Raw genomic sequence first — 14872 nt, 5'->3', positions numbered from 1 at the left:
GTGACCGAAAAGCTTTCGGAAATTCTCATTTAAAATTCGCGCGCTGTATATTTTCCGATATTTTAAGTTTATGTAGTTTGGCAGCACTGTCCTTAATTACTATGCCAAAAATGAGCGCGATCTGTCAGACAGTTCGTTTACGGCAGCTGTTGAAACCAGTTCACCTCAGTAGGGCGTTGCGAAAAAAACAATGGAAAAAAATATTGAACAAAGAGTTTGCATCAAATTTTGTGTTTCGAACGAAATTTCGTGTGCAGAATCGTTGCGAATGCTACAAAAGGCTTATGGGGAATCAGTTTTATCGAAAACTCAAGTTTATGAGTGGTACAAAGCCTTCCAGGACGGTCGTACGACCGTCGAAGACATTTCGCAACGCACTACTGAGGTGAACTGGTTTCAACAGCTGCCGTAAACGAACTGTCTGACAGATCGAGCTCATTTTTGGCATAGTAATTAAGGACAGTGCTGCCAAACTACATAAACTTAAAATATCGAAAAATATACAGCGCGCGAATTTTAAATGAGAATTTCCGAAAACTTTTCAGTCTTAATGTATTCCCTAACATTTCAATAAGTTGGATTTCTTTTAGTAAATCATCCAGCATTTTAGCTCAACAAGTAGTAAAACATTTCAAGTCCTTTGTTTTTATTTGTTCACTTGCCATAAAACATATTTTAATGGGTTGTTATTAATATGCTTTATGCCTGCGTAGTCCTTTGTGCTATTCAAGGCGCTTTCACTGCTGCTTTTAATGCCTTGATTAATAGTCACAATATATCGTATGCCTACTTAATGTCCATGTTTTTCCTGTCGGTACCTTTTTCAGCAAAATTTTATGACAAATAAAGAAAACAATAAAGTTACACCGGATTGACCAATCTCCGAATTTTAGTATGAAATATGCTTTAATATTGTATAAGATGTATTTCAGGTTTGGAAATATTAAGTTATAAGTTTATTGTTCCAGCTCTTAAGTATTGTAGTTAATCGGTTATCCATAAAACTATTGCTATAAAATTTCATAATAGTGTATTGTTTATCAATAAAACTAATGAAGTCCTTCCGAAACATTTTAATATTATTAAATAGATGTTTAACAAAATAGTTGTTCAATAATATTTTTAGTAAAGATCAGAAATAGTGCTACTAATACCCATAAAAGCACTTAAATTTCATATAAAAAAATGACACGTGCTTTACTTTTAAGTTAACTTACCTGAACAAGGATAATAGTATAGGCTAAAAGTACATCATAAACTATACGAGTATGACAATAAGATATTTATGAGAATTTGATAGTCAAACCCATTAATTAATAAATTCAAATGACTTTTATAAAACAACTTTTAATTATTAAATTATTAAACAATCAATCAATAAAACTTTCGTCATTGATTTAATACATCTTTATGACACGTAAATTTACTACTGAACCGAAATAATTGTCTAATAAGTCTTGCAGAGACTCTACTCTTGTCTGACTTTGGTTCTTGTCAATACGATAATCTGCATTTTATCTGTTAAGATGAGATGCACATTGCACAATTCTTGCAAACACGGCACTCGAACTCTCTCGAAATTTCTTCATTTTTGCTTCATTACTCTTAGTAACTTAAGTACATTTTCGCATATAATTTTAATATTTCTCATTAAAACATGTGACAATTCAAGCAACATTTATTCTTTGTGGAGTACCAATATACTCAAAATGCAATTCACTTCATCATGCAATTTGACATGGAACACAAGACTGAAAATGTCAATAAAATCTGTCGAATTCTAAGAATGTCAACCTCAGCAATATTGCTACATTTGCAAGACTTCCAAGATAACTCAATTTACAATAACTTTCACAATTTTCTGTCAACTTGAGATATTAAGATGAATACTGATAAAGCCACATAACATTTAACTTGACTACAAACATTTATACTACATTGAAGGTTATCATTGAAGCAGAACAAATACATTTCAAAATAGATTAATTAAAATTTTGACAAAACTCTCACATGAAAAAACCACATCACATCAAAATGGACACAATTTAATCCCAAGTCTTTACAAACTAAAGAACTGAAGTATAAATCAGTCCGATACAATCGACGCAATACGATATGGAGAATTATTTACATGTCGTCTATTTGTCTATCTGTTTGTTAGCATGCCTATATGTCTAAGAGCACCATCTTGATACTGTTTGAAGTGTTACTGGTAGAAATGACCGATTTGTTTAACGACATGCAACTGGAGGTGTAGAACTAGTACCTCGGGGGTCAGAGCCCACAACGTCGTCAGTCCTCACTAATATGGTTAGCTCCTTAAAGGGAATGTCGTGGTGTCTGTGGTTAAAATCCAAATATACGCGGGTAGAATTACTGTATTCATTTACTTTTATTCGATGTTACATTTTTCCACCGGGTGCTGTGACCCAAAGACCAGCAAAGGTGTTTAGATAGATCTCGCTCCTCACCAAAGAGGAAATTATGTCCAAAGAGGTAGTTTCAATTGGTATTGGAATTCCTTCAAGTTCCAATGGTGCGGTTATCGTCGCAATATATCGGTACGTGTGTTAAGAGCACCGTAGTGCTGAGCCTTCACGGCAAATAATCAAGTTAAATAAGTTTGGATTTCTGTCTCTGGAGTGCAAATATTTTATCATCTGCCTAATGCTATTCTTTATTGTACTTTTTATGATTTATATACCTTCTGTAGGAGTTAAAACTTTTTGTCTCTAGAATGGAGATAGGTATGTCTTTCGTCTCCAAAAACAAAACTTTGTTTGACTCGTTATAGTTAGAAGACTTGTTGAAAATCGTTGTCGGAAAATCGGATATACAGATTTCTCCCTAATTTTATATTTCATTTAAGTTCCTATGGTTAAAAAACTTGGTGAAAATCATTCGTGCAGATTTCTGCGTTGTATCTCCAACACTATCTTTGATTCAACTCTCTCAAGTTAAAAGATTTGATAAAAAGCTATTTTCTCTAGAAAATGGATACCTTATCGTTCGCCCCAACGATAAGTACTGCGTACTGGAAAAATTCGTACTGAGCTTATCTAAGCTCTTTGAAAATATCTTTGAAAATATCTAGTTCTCTGTTTAAGCACATATAATAACCGGATCCATAGAGCATTCTTTTAGAGCATTTCGATTTTTATTCTAATCTTCATAACTTTTTCATCGATTTAATCAGGATATAAAATGATAACTTCTATATCCATATATATATATATATAATAAACGTTTTCAGTATTTCCAACCTTATATATATATATCCAACCGGGTCGGCTGGAACAGTCTGTTACTTTAAATAATATAAACTTTTACAGACTTTCCCTTATATTGTATATGAGAAGTTCAATACTGGCACATGCCACCTTCTTTTCAACGGTTTTTAAAGCAACTTTTCATTGCGTGGTCCCTGCCTACTAATGTAAAATTATTTGTTATGAATATTATCTTTCAAAATTATTCCCAAAAATTTAAAATATCTTCGCATACAAATTTAAAATATCTAATGGAAATGTTACTTATGTCTTGAGTTTGAAACTTTTGTGACTTGTGATGCTGCCTGCTGGCATTTGAACAATTGGTTTGTGGTTAAGCATAAGTTATTTTGGGTTCACTGCCTGCTGTGTGGAAAATTTAATTGTTTATTTTGACTGAAAGTTTGACAAATGACATTCAAAGGTATTTCCATTATAAATATTAAAAGCCTTATTTACACACACATAAAATTTACGTTACGCCAAAGAACTGAAGTTATTTTAGAGAAAAATCCTATATCACATTTATTTTAACTGAAATCAAATTGAAATTCTATAGAAAAAAGAATTCCTCAATTCTCGATACATAAATCAAATTTAAGTGCCAAATCGTTTCTTTAAATCCATGTGCACACCATACGAGTACTATATATGCAAGAGAAAGGAGTAAATTATCCTGGAGCCATTCAACTTAACAGCTTCTTTTATTCCATGCTGAGAGTGTGAAATTCAAATTTAAACATCAATAAGATATGAAAATTACTTTAAAAGGTATTTCAAAATGGAACTGGATATTGTGAATAAATTGCAAGTTTTGTACATTGACTAAAAAAATAAATTAGATTTTTAACCTTTCTCTATCATTAGGATAGGTGAATAATGATATAAAGGTACTCCGTACTGGTCATTAGGTTAGGTGACTAATGATATAAAGGTACTTGGTACTCGTCATTAGACTAGGTGATTAATGATATTAAGTCACTCGATATTACTTATTAATGTAATTAAATTTTTTAATTATACAAATGAATTAAAATTCCTAATAATAATTAGCTACAGACACCCACCTATCGGATCGACTGGAAGTGTCTATTGGTCGCGGCCGAAGACTTTTTACATCTGTCAAAAACACCTGAAATTTTATATCCAGTTAAGTCTTGTTATAAGTCAATTTTTGAATTATTTGAGTTGAATTTTGTAGCTAATATTTTACGGCGTATAAAAAATATTGATCATTTGCATAAACATATATAAAAAATTATCTGTCTTGAGTTCAAAACGATTATATTGAGTAATAATCGATTTTTGCAAAATAGTCAACTTTGTTTTACATTAGTTTTACTCTATCGGAACGTTGCAGATGTTAATCAATAGCAATTTTTTGTACAGTATTATAATGAATCGGTCTAGATTTTAATTACCACGGCTCACAATATCAATTGAAGTTAAGAGAATAATTTTCCTTTCATTTTAAGTATATAGATGGTGATATGGCAGAGTTTATAAAACTACTGTGGGCTGATAGTGAGTGTTTACTTAATAAAAATATTGACGATAATTTAATATCAATTATTCCCTTTACTTATTCCCATACTTAGTGTATGACACTAAGTATGACAATATTAATAACATTAACAGTGTAGCTAGCAATTTTTTATCTAAGTATTACACTATTTCACTAAATAACAGAAGTTTAGGTACTATATGGTTGAGATCTATCCCTATAGCAATAAATTTAATAATATCAAAACATTATTAAACCAATCAAAAAAAAAAACATTTAATTTACTTTAAATATTTAGCGTCATACTCCCGATATAATTTACTTTAAAAATTTAGCGTCATACTCCCGATATAATGTATATTACACATTACACATTATCTACATTTAATTTATAAAGTTATACTAATGCCAGCAGGTGTCTGTGTTATGTCTATACTTGTCTAGAACCAGGCTTCAGTTATTGGGTACCCCACTCATATTAGTGATGGCCAGATTCTCGCATTTATCAACAACTTTGGCTGGTTCCAGCATTCTTCATTCTCCTACCCACCATTACATGGAATTGTGAAATCAAAAAGGCTTTTCAGCTAATTGGAGAGGACTCATGCCGCCCTATACTTCACCTGACTTAACCTAATACTTATTCACTCCAAAAAATGTAAACATAAAAAAATTTTGGAAATTATATTAGCCTTTCAAAACGAATTATGTTAGCGTATTAAAGCAATTAAAGCAAGTCACGCAAATTAAATATAATTCCATATACATAAGTATATGAAATACCATGTATGGCAAAATATCATATTATTTCATAATTTATATTTAAATTAGAAAAACAAAAGGTCCTACTCCTAAAACTTCGAGAGAAAAAATAATAATAATAAAGAAAGAATAAAAAATTATGGGGCAGCGTGAACATATGTCATCAGTAAACTTGCATAGACATGGCACTTAGACTTGGATAATAATTTTTTGGCCAAGTCATGGTAATAGCGCAAAGAAATTATATCCAGCTGTGCTCATTTGCAACTGAAACACTAAAGTTGACTGGAATGGTCACTTAATTACTACACCAAGAGTTTGTATAAGTACTTGCAAAAACTTTTACAAAATTTATTTCCACCTTAAACTTTTACTCGTGTCTTTATAGGATACGAATATAAAGTAGTTTATAATATTTTTAAAGAAATTTTGTAAATAAATTACTTTTGAATTTTAATTTTTACTCGTACTGTACTTAAAAATGGCTTGACTTTCTATAACATTTACATTTTCATTTAAAATACTTTTATGCACAATTTAACCAAAATCCCAAAATATCTGACCACTAAAGCCGTACACACCTTGACACATGCTCTGTTACCACACCATTTTGTGGTGACATCAGCAGAGACCAAACTTTAACTGCGACTACTTCAATATACTTTATAGTCTATAATTAATAGAAATACACACAAATAGGAAAATAAAAAATTATCCTTTCAAACAAGTACGAGTGTAGTTGTGTGTACCGCAGAGCTACGGAGCTACACAAAGTGAGGAGTTCTGTGACAGACGACTTGGCAGAAATTCATTTAACTTGCTCATCACATGCCGCTTTGTCTTATGACAACGCCTGCTGTAGCTGTCTTTTGTTAAACCCGATGTTGATAAGCAAATCCTTGTGGTTAGTCACGCTAGCACTAGGATTGGGTTGCCTTACCATCCAATCCAAGTGTGCGTGTATGTGCACATAAATAATTTCGTGGTTATGTGTGTATTTTAAGGATGCGGTCCACTGGTTTTTATATGTGTTACCAGATATTTTTCATGGTTATGTTCGTGCATATGCCGTCATATGAATCCTTTTCTATTAAGGATGAAAACTCAATTAGAAAAGGTTATGTGTTATATATTTGATTTTTTTTAATTCAAATTAAATTGTTATTTGAGTAAAACAAATTCCTCGTAATTAAACTGGTTAAAAATAACTAAGTCAGGTAATCTTCTCCTACATCCTTTTTTGCTTTTGTAACTGTATGTGAATTTACTGGTAAAGTATATATGTAAATTAAAATTGTGCTGAAATAAGTCGTAATACTTAAGCACGATACTTACTAAATATACAAAGTAAAGATATGAGATCAACAAAAACAAGAATTAAAATCAAAACACTGCGAGTATATGGATTATTCCATCTCTATTCTCCATAGAATAGATGAGCGGGGACGAGGTTAGCGGTAAACTTTGTGACTGGGGTCACGAAAGCCACGGTTATATAGGAGAATGGAGTGGAGGTTACGGTCCCAGTCATAGAGATAGTGGGACAGGTATTGGGGTGGTTCAAAGCGCAAGGCTAGAACAAGATCTTCAGGAAGGGTTATATAGGAATATAGACGTCAGGGAGGAGGTCGTGGAGCCGGGTGAGGTACCTACGAGCGAGTGTCAAAAGTACTCGTCAATGCAAGTCATCTTGGCATTGTCGTAAAGGACAGAGATGGAGAAATGCTTACGCTTATAGTTGGTGCAATCCCGAAGAAGTTTCCGCTCAAACAAGCGAATTCTTTCCATTTGGGCGGAAGAGATTGCAGACCAAATGGGGAAGGCGTAGGTGAGTAGAGGGCAAATAAGTTGCTTATAGCAGAGCAGCTTAGCTTTGCAGATAAGCTGGTTGTGTCTTCGGAGTGCGTGTGGGTGTGTGAGTTTTAAACCATTTATATGAAAATAAACTCATATTGTTTGTAAGAACCTCAAATAACTCTTGCTGAGGAAGACACTTGTAGACTATGTCTAGAAGGAAAGGTGACAGCGATGCATACCTATATTGTGCCAATGTCCAGCACTGGTAACTAGGAGGAAGACTGTTTTGGGACACCATTGGGTTGGTGATGTCTTGGCAGGCAAACTGAAGCTAAATGAACTGCTTGCATTAACAAGAATTGTACTTATGCGAACGGAAGCCACTTCAGCTTTAACTCAATAACGACATCCGATCGACTTCGGCTAATACTTCACTTCAATTGGGTCACTTGTTGGACGGTGCGGGGACCCAACGTCCCACCATAAGTTGTTAGAATAAAAGAACTTATTAGGATAAAAAAAAAACGGCTTATCAGACACTATTACTTTCCATCTTTCAGGCAAGATACGTAATCCATGCCAAAAAAATTCTATAACTTTAAGATCAATCAAATCCAATACCCATTTTTCAACTTCAGTAAAATACTCATATAAGTGCTCGTTCAGCACATTATTCAGCAACTGACGAAAACAACAGATGTCGTGGTATTTTCAAGTTTTAATCTATCAAATAATTTTTAACATCTACTTTGGTCTAACATCGTCATATTGAATGATTATTTTATAGTGTCTTTTCCACCCGTTCTATTTGTTTTGACATCAGACCTCACTTTAAAAATACAAGTTGTGCACTGCAGTAGACACTACTATATTTTGTTTTACCATAGGCATAAGTGTCTACAGTTTCGTAATTGTATAAAAATATGAAACATTATATTCTAGACATGAATACTTTGTATATGAAGAAAAACCCTAGCGGTACTATGCGCCATTCACTATGTCTAATATAAACGTTAACATAAACATTAAAATTTCTTCGATAAGTGTCACTATAAATGCTTCTTCCAAAACTGCAGATAGAGTGCATATCGATAAAATCGAGCTGTTGTCCCTCAAACATTTTGATCGTAACCGTCAGGAAATTTAAGGACTTCTTATTGCCATATCAAACAACCTTGACACCTTTCTGCAAACTACCTACTCTAAAACCAGTTCTTCAATGTAAACATACGCCTTTACCGTTCAACCTAAGTATAACCAGCAAGTCTTTCTTCAGCAATTCTTTCGTCAGATTTGACTTTGTCAATATTAGCTACATTGGCTACCTGTGAATACATTGGTAATCAAATTGGAATTATATCCATATACACCTCTTCTTCAGAATTTACTCTTTATGGAATCTTCCCAAATCCGTGGCATGTGACTTTTGCGCAAAACTGGTCAATTTGGCCATTGCTGATAACTTAGGTTTCTTTTTACCACAGTGTTCGTCATCGTGCTTAGTTTTGACACTAATTTACCATTTTTCCTTTGCATGACAGTATTTATATGTTATTCTTTTCGATCTTTGCTATAGCTTTTTGATTCTTCCTAACACGATTTTTATCTTTTTCTGTGAAGACTGAAAAATCCCACATCCACATATCAAAGCCAGTAGACCAAATTTGGCCGTTTCTAACGTCCTGCTCGTTCATGGTCACCATTCGAATCTTCATCTCCAGCTTGAAAATATTGAAGTCTGAAGAGAATCTGGAATATCCCTTTCCGGTAATACTCGGCATCCGACTTGAACATATTATATGTGAAAGACTGATAAGGATATAGAAGTTTGCCTACCGCCGATACTGTGCATCCTACTGCCGGCCATGAAAACTAAACCTCCATATGAAGTTTCATTAAAATCATGCACACTAATTTTACAGCGTTCGCTTCTAGACACCTTTTCGGTTTTTGTAGTCCCAAAATTATGCACGCACAACTAAACCAATAGATGTTTCTAAGGTCCACTGATGATGATTTGGCGGTATTTAAAACAGCTGTATGGTAAGTTCAAAATTTCGCTAGATTATAAATTATAAAATAATTGGTTTTGGAAATTTTTTCAATATGAGCGGACTTTCTATTCAAAATATTGATTAAATTAATTTTTAATTAATAATATAATATAAATAAATATTTTATTTCTCTCATCATTATTAACATTCAAACAATTTATTTCTTTAATCATTTCTTATATGTTTTAAAACAAAATCTTTTTCATAGCTCTCTCTTCACAATGTGCTTAAAGCTCTCTCTCTTTTTCAATGCTATTAACAGCTTTTATTTTCGGAGTTAAGAGAAAGTTAAAACTTTCTCTTAAACTAAATATTTTCCATGCCACAAATAAATAAATTTTACCGGCACATTTGTGATAAGATACATTTTGACATATGAGTTCGTTGTACATCGAAGTTAAATATCTGCAGCGATAAATACAGACGGAAATGCTATAGCATTAAAGTAAGAAAATCCTCAAAATCCCAACCAAAGCAAACTAATTCCATTTGACAACGTTCGATTGTTGATTGTTTTTATGGCTTTAGGCTTTGGTCATTTTCAATGTTAGACTAAACAGTGCTGGATATATGAAAAGTACATACCCAACGTAAGTATATTTACCCATAACGTACGTAAGCATAAATACAATCAACAACTGTTAATCTATATTATATTGAGTTACCTATATATTCTGACTTTGTACTCCATTTACTAATATATGGACGGTCTAACGAACAGAGAACGCCCACTGTGCTTCTCTTATTAAGCAAGGATATTATCAATCAAATAATTACTGAAATGTACCTTACAGATACCTCTGTATATACGAAATCCATTGTCACATTACAAACAATCACATTATACTTGTCTTTTACTGATAAGTAATACGTTATTATACGTAGAACTGTTTGGATTTAATCAAATTTTAAACGATTTTCAGTATCAAGATAACGTATGCAAAATATTTGTGAACAGGTAATTACTTGGTATGGATTAAGGTTTCAACATGTAATTAAATTATCAAAGTATATTATCTAAACTAATTTAATTTAATAGAATAAATGTAGTAGCTTATACGGATACCAGTTTAGATTTAATTATATCATTAATTTGTATATTATAAAAATTTCTCTATTAACCAATAATTAAAGTCAAATAGAATTTGGCTTGAGTTTATGGGATTTCTTTACTTATATATATGTGAATTTTTTATTATATAGAGTGTTTAGTCTTAAACTAAAAAAAACGTGTGTGTGGGGAGTAGCACATTTTCAATATTTACCGAGGTACTGTATATCACATATTCAATAAAGACCATTAGTCCCAACATATCAAAAATGATTCAGTGGAGAACCTTACACCTGCATTGATTTTTATAATTCTTTAATCAAAGTAAATTAATTAATTTGAAAAAATTTTGTTTTTAAGATAAATGTCTTTGCTGTAAAATTTTTGGTACTTTTATATTTTACTAATATTTTTGTATATCAAGAGCTTAGTTTAGGTTAGGTTATACCTGCGATCCAAAGAGATTCCACTTAAACCTATTGGAGCAAAGTCTTTCGGTATAATGAAAAAACTCAAGATTTAAAAGCATCTTTAACGATGCTTAGAATGCTGTTTAGTTGGAGGTCTTGAAGTTGATAAATATTCTCAAAGAAGTGGGCCCCTAAGCTATTAAGCAAAGCCAAAACAAATAAGAAGATTTTTTATCGTCTTTCCCATAGCTGTCACAGGTATGATTGAAGGGGAGATGGTTTCCTAACATGCAATGACTTATAAGCAAACTTACCATAAGAAAGGAACCACTAAATTATTAAGCAAAGAAAATGCAGAAGAAAAGAACTTTCATCATCTTTCCCATAGCTGTCACAGGTATGATTGAAGGGGAGATGTTTTCTTAATATGCAATGACTTATAAGCAAACTTACCATAAGACTGATATGTCTAAGTACATCTCAGTGAGAGAATTGATTTTCTTTTAGTGGAAAGTGGCCAAATTGCATACAGACTCAGTCTGCATTTCGTTGAGTCTTCCCATCTTTTACTAAAAAGTTGAGCACAAAAAGAACTCAGTAACAGTTTAATGATAATACGATAATGTTAACGTTATACGCATCTTGTTTAGGTGCTCCGAATGAAGTCGTGAAGCCTTCTAATATTGAACACCTTATTATCCTTTAAATTGTTGTGTCCACCTGTTGTTAGAATTAACGCCCTCAGAAGCCGCTTATGGCACGGTGGCTAGCCCGGTATGCTCGCCAGTGTTGGGGTGGGGTTCTTGGCAACTAAGGCTACACTGTAGACAAAGAAAAAAAATCGTGCCATGTTCATGGTACCATGGTGATATACAAAAACTCAAGTCGTGAATGAAGTACCCATCGATCGCATGAAGTCCAAGGTAATGTCAATAATATTTATATTATTTTTTTTAATGTAATAACAGTTTACTTCTATGCAGACCTACATAACAAAATATTTTAATGTCATATTTTAAAATTTTATTAAATAAAATATCATTTTTTCAAATAATTTAGTTTCAAATTCTTTTTTTTTTTGCCAGAGTTCTGCTTAATACCCGGTATCTTGACAAATATTGAAAGGTGATTCCTTTTATATGTTTTTTTCTCTTTCTTAAATTTTCCTCAGTTTAAGGCATGCTTACATAAAACTCCCTGTATGTTCATATATTTTTATTATATTTTATTGAAGCATTGATGATTCTATTTATTATCCCACAAGTGACACAGCTGTTGCTACGTCCTGTGTAAATAAAGAAAGCAAATTCTCTTAGTTTATTATTTTGTGGCAAGGAAGTGTGTAAAAGTATATTATTGAGCTAAAAGAAATTTATTAAAAATGCTTTAAGTAAGTATAGCCAATTTCTTTTTATTAATTGTTTCACTTTTCATCTATAAATTTATATCTATCTATATGTATATGAATATATATGTTTATATAAAATATATGGAACGTATTTATAAATGAGCTAAAGCTAGTAATCTTACTCCTTCTTTTGTGTCTCATTTTACTTACACTAGCACTCTAACGTATTGTGAAACCTCCTTTTTTTAAAATATGAAAGAATTTTGGGTTCCAATAAATCATTCCTCCATTGCTTGAAGATGAAGAGATTGTTGAAGAGATAAAGAATTGTTAAAATGGATATAAATTTTTTTAAATAATTTAGACCAATTTTTCTCAATCTTTTATATTTTTTTAACTAACATAATATTCATAATCAGTGTTCTTTTTTTTATTCTTTCTCTTCTTGTTCATCTTATTCTTATTCTCATTCTTCTTCTTATTCTCATTCTTCTTCTTCTTCTTTGCTTGATCAAACACGAGTTAGTGTCTAAAACACTTTTACTCAATAGTGGCTGTGACCACTGACCACTGATGGTCTACTTTAATAAGAACTCCCTTGAATTCTGATAATAAGTTATTCAGATGATTTTATAGAAGTATACTTTAAAGCCTAGCATATCTTTCCTATAAAATATATATTGCAATTGATTTAAGAGTGTGCAATTCAGAATTACTAAAAGCAGTGTTCGAAAATGTCACTAATTAGTCGACGAAAAACGACATATATCCTTTATCTTTCTGATATACAAACTCTTTCTTTTCCCATATACTACAACAATATATTACTTCGTATTTAATAGTCAGGCTTGGTGATCAGACTTCCAGAGCTCATAATGTCAATTTAGGTGTAATTTTAAATTACCCACTCAGCAATCGAATTGCATCCTTTTGGGAGTACGCCTAATGTTGGAAAAAACTGAGTTGTATGCTTTAAACTTGATTCGCTTGATGATGATCAGAGTTTCTGACCTACTTTGGAATTTGAATATCTTTCTTAGGATGATCTTTTAAAATTTTAAGGTTTCCGGAAATGTAAAACAATAAAACAAGAAGGACGGTTAAAACGTATGTTTGGACTTGATAGATGTTGCTGGGGTGATAAATTTTTTTTTTTTTTAAATTTTAAATAGCTTCAACAAATTAGTGAGAATTTAAAAGATTGATCAATTTTTTCAATTTTTATTTTATTTTATTTAATACTTCATTAATTCATTAATTTAAACTTAATTAATTGTTATTAGGATTTTTCTCAAGTAATGCGCTTTTTAAATTTTAATAACAAAAACTGTAAAGGAAAATATAAGAGAAAGTGAAATTAATGAACAACGGACCGAACATAACAAAAATTAATTCAATACTTCTTAGCACTAAACAGCTAATGAAACACCATAACAACGTAGTGCGGAATAACGCATTTATTCCTTTTTTATAAATGTACGTTGCTCTTATACATTTGACTTGCTCAAATATTAAAAATTTATTGATTTTTTGTAGAAAGTCAGTTAAAACAAAAACTATATTTTGTAGTTATGTCTGCATTAGAAGTTTACTAGAAATATTTCCTAACTAAATAAATTTATGGTCCATTAAATTTATAAAAGAAAATTACAAAATATCTATTGTCGATACTTGAGTTTAATATTTATTAAATTCAATCCTTTTAAATCCTTTTTTCTTCCACCAGTAAAGTCATCCATATAAGACCATAAAAGACAGCCACATCCAGAAAATGCCTGTACATCAATGAAATTTTCTTTAAAACATTATTGCTTCTGAATTTTTTTACATGCCGTAATCGAAGTAGTGCCGTCGTTCATCCTCCAGGACTACTCGTATTGCAATGCTTCGTTGCAATTCAATTTTGCTTAGAACCATAAAAATCGTTTACGTGGTTGTTTTAAGTGCAATATCATAAAAAAAAGAACTGAGAAGAAATAAGGCACTGTTAAAATATTCTATTCAGATGTTAACTTTCCATGCCTTGAGAAAAGCATTAAAAAATCAAACAATAAATAAAACTACAAACAGAGAGACTGACTTTACTTCATCACTTGTATTCGAGTTAAGATTTATTAAAAAAAACTAAAAAAATATAAAACAATCAGAGGAAAATATAAATCCTTTTTATGTACACAAATATTAAGATTGATTAAATTTAATATAGAAATATATGGAATACATTAATAAATGGAAAAAGTTAGCAGGTTGATGAAAAAGTTTAGCTTTACTTTTCGTAAATGGAATATAACAAATTTCTGTGTGACACTAAAACTCCACTAAAATCACGCCTTTTGAAATTCATAATGAAAGATTCCAAATGCTAAAGGTTCAAGTGTTAATAACCCTATTCAATTTTCGGTAGATGGAATACATCAAAAGCCATTGTGTGACTTTAATTTTCCTCAAACCATTTCTTAGAAATGTATAATGGAGATTTCAAATAGAGTAGGTCTGCCAATTTCGTGAAACGAAACTCCGAATCAAATATAAAAGCTATGCTCTTCTATGGATGTGAAAGATGAAAAGCTTCCAACCGCATTGGGTCAAAAATACAGACCAACATAAATAAGTGCGCAGAATACTTTGTCTAAGATAGCATGAGAGAATTAGAAACAAAGATTTGTGAAGCCGTACA

This window comes from Teleopsis dalmanni, chromosome 1, assembly GCF_002237135.1.
Source record: "Teleopsis dalmanni isolate 2A chromosome 1, ASM223713v2, whole genome shotgun sequence".
Taxonomy (NCBI): Eukaryota; Metazoa; Arthropoda; class Insecta; order Diptera; family Diopsidae; genus Teleopsis; species Teleopsis dalmanni.
The sequence above is the reverse complement of the archived record's forward strand: the minus strand, read 5'-3'. Positions refer to the sequence as shown.